The 3386-nt window shown below is 37.4% G+C and overlaps 2 non-coding genes and 1 pseudogene across 2 annotated transcripts; 1 reads left to right on the top strand and 2 right to left on the bottom strand.

The window, feature by feature from the left end:
• Nucleotides 1-2247: 2247 nt before the first annotated feature.
• On the bottom strand, nucleotides 2248-2456 carry LOC113746736 (small nucleolar RNA U3). The gene has a single exon (XR_003463089.1). It is a non-coding gene; the product is annotated as a small nucleolar RNA U3 (small nucleolar RNA).
• Nucleotides 2457-3068: 612 nt separating this feature from the next.
• Nucleotides 3069-3280, bottom strand: LOC113746735 (small nucleolar RNA U3). The gene has a single exon (XR_003463088.1). It is a non-coding gene; the product is annotated as a small nucleolar RNA U3 (small nucleolar RNA).
• Nucleotides 3281-3320: 40 nt separating this feature from the next.
• On the top strand, nucleotides 3321-3386 carry LOC113746746 (uncharacterized; annotated as a pseudogene).

Here is a 3386-nt window from a genome sequence, read left to right on the forward strand (position 1 = left end):
GTATGACTGTTATTGAGATTTGGTCATTAGATAACTGTATAACTTTATAAGGCAGTAAAAATTATTTTTACTGTTGGATCAAGTCATTACAGAAGCGTATTGCATTCACTTGAAGAAAATGCGCCTATGTGTTTCAGGGAGGAAGAAAAGAGAAAGAATAGTGATGAGAAATGATGGATCAGATCTGTGGGGTGGAGTTGGTTTTCATTTTTATATCATATATATATAATATATATATATATATATATATATATATATATATATATATATATATATATTATATATATATATATATCTATATATATATATATAATATATATATTATGTTACGACCATATCCAGGGTATGACAGAAGTAACATAAGAACCAGATTTTAAGGTTGATAAACAAAAGGTATTTTATTAAATGAAAATCAAATTGTTTTTAACAAAGGAGGTGAGGCAAAAGGGGAACAAAGGGCGAGCGAGTCCTGCTTAAAAGAGGAAACAAATATAACAAAAGGAGAACTCTAACAGAGCCTATGCTATTCTAATCACTTTAAACAAAACGAGAAACAAAAACCTCACTAACTAAACTACTTTTATCAATAACAAAAAAACACATCAAAAACAGCACCCCTGAACCAATGGGTCTAACAGAAACATACTCTTGTGTAATCAGTAACATAACAAACTAAACCCTGCCCAGTCCCAGTAAGTCAAAACACCAACCTCCACAGTTTTCAAATGCTAACAAAACGAGTACCATCAGACGAGGCGAGCTCACAGTACACAATACAAAGACAAGCCGCCACGATGCTGGGGCTGCAGTTTAAATGCCCGGGTCAGGGCAAATGGCCCCTTGGCTTCCAGGCCCGGCGTCATCGGGACCACACCTCCTCATGCTGAGACCCCACCTGGACTACATATGGAATAGACGCCACACACACATATAGGCCGGGGCGAAACGGCAGCAGCCATAACAATATAAATAAAGATGCAGTCAGGTCTAAATTATTGGATTCTCTGGTAAACAACGAACACACAGCTGCATTCACAAAACATTGGCAGGAACAAAATTATGTAATTTTAAAAAGTGTTATTTTCTTTTATTGTAGGCTAACTTACATTGTCTTTAGCCCCCAAGCTATATAAAACAGCCCATTTTTCCAGGACTACTAGTTGAACAAAGAAATTGAGAGTGCTGACTTTTCACTCACATTTTGGTGAGTGGTGGTGACTTTAAATATGCCTAGGCTAGAATACTGGAATGTACAGATACTGCAGCTGCATCACGTAACAAACAAAATGATATCATTTTTAAAAGTGAGAGTTTCTATCAGTTATGTAGCCTACATGTCCCTACCACTAGGCTACATAAAGAACTGCAATCGGCAGGACAAAAAAGCAACTAGCCAATAGGCCAGCCTAGTACTCACCCCACAAACAATAATATGTCAATAAGAAATTAGAATGCTGCCCACTGACTTATTGTTATTGTTGGTGAATGGTGAACAAGTTTTCACATAAAAGTAGGCTACTAAGCTCGGCATTTTCTCATCCAGCCAGTTGTAGCCTACAATGTCTTACAGTCAAAATAACGCTAATGCTCATTTCACCTGCATTAAACTAACCAACTGGCCTAGGGCAATAGACAGAATTATTTGATTGACATTTTATCATATTCATCTTTATCCTACTCGTTGCATTTCATACATGTTCTGACAGTAGTCCAGCTTACCGCAGGTCAACAACGTGCTCCTGTTGAGTGCCACTGCCACCAGCACCACTGTCATCAGCGACGGGAGCTGAAGGCCCTTTTATGTGAGGATATTTTATGGTTGCAAGCAGGAGACAGGGTCATTCCATCGAAAGTGAGGACTGTCATGTGTGTTTTTATAAATGAGACAACATAGCACAGCCAATCAATCACTGCGTGACTCTGACAGCAGAGCTGTGATACAGAGAGCACACAGACAGGAGAGAAAGACAGTACTGATGATTTTTTGAATCATAAATCAAGTTGTTTTCATCAGACACAATGTACTGCAGTGTGATGTTCAGAAACTAGTTTGTCCTCAACTCAATTATTCAAATCAAAGTTGTTCAGTTTTTTCTTACAATCAGAAAGAAATGTAATATTTTTGAGCACTAAACTGTAGTCATCCAACAAAAACAGGTTCTTGAGCATTCAATTTAACAAGTACATAGGTACTACTTATGGACACACTTAATATCCAAGACTTTATGTCTTTAGTACAAGATAAGAACCACTCTGATCATATTCCCTTCCTCAATACTCCACAGGAAGTAAGAAAAATCATCAATGACAGAAACATATGAAGTGAATCATTACTCTCTGTCAGCTTCACGCTCAGAAGGAATATCACAACTCATCAGTGGTTGGCGAGACCAAACACTTTAGAAACACATTTCTCAAGTTAGAAACTATAGAAATGATCCCTGAAAGTATAGCTTAGTTTGACTGACGTGAACACAGCAGCTCATTCACAGGAGAACTGTTCCACTCAGGGTTCATCTCTGTTGTTTCCTCCAGTTGTTGTATCACAGCATAGTGCAGCACACTCACTGCATGACTCTGACAGCAAACTGTGATACAGAGAGCACACAGACAAGAAAGACAGTAGTAGACATTACAGTATAAAGTCATAAGTTACAAACAGTTACCATGACTACATTCAGTCAAGTTCAAAATACTGACAAGCCAAAAGGCTAATTTAATTTCTCTGTGGAAGACATAAGAATGTCCCAGTTTATGTTGATGTCAATGCAAAAAAAAATTGTTCTCATTTGTTTTAACTGATCTACTTGTTAATCATAAATCAAGTAATTTTGATCAGACACAATGTACTGCAGTGTGATGTTCAGAAACTAGTTTGTCCTCAACTCAAATTATCAAATCAAGTTGTTCAGTTTTTTCTACAATCAGAAAGAAATGTAATATTTTTGAGCACTAAACTGTAGTCATCCAACAAAAAGCAGGTTCGTGAGCATTCGTGCTAACAAGTACATAGGTACTCTTATGGACACACTAATATCCAAGACTTTATGTCTTAGTACAAGATTAAGAACACTCTGATCATATTCCCTCCCAATACTCCACAAAGAAGTAAAGAACAATCATCAATGACAGAGAACATATGAAACGAATCATTATTCTCTGTCAGCTTCACGCTCAGAAGGAAATATCACACTCATCATCATGGTTGGCGAGAACAGACATTTAGAAACACATTTCTCAAGTTAGAAACTATAGAAATGATCCCTGAAAGTATAGTCTTAGATAACTGAACGTGAACAAGCAGCTCATGCACAGGAGAACTGTTCTCACTCAGGGTCATCTCTGCCACAAAAACCTCCTCCAGTTGTGGCATCTCTTCCGTAGCG

The sequence above is a fragment of the Larimichthys crocea genome, chromosome X, assembly GCF_000972845.2.
Source record: "Larimichthys crocea isolate SSNF chromosome X, L_crocea_2.0, whole genome shotgun sequence".
Lineage (NCBI taxonomy): Eukaryota > Metazoa > Chordata > Actinopteri > Sciaenidae > Larimichthys > Larimichthys crocea.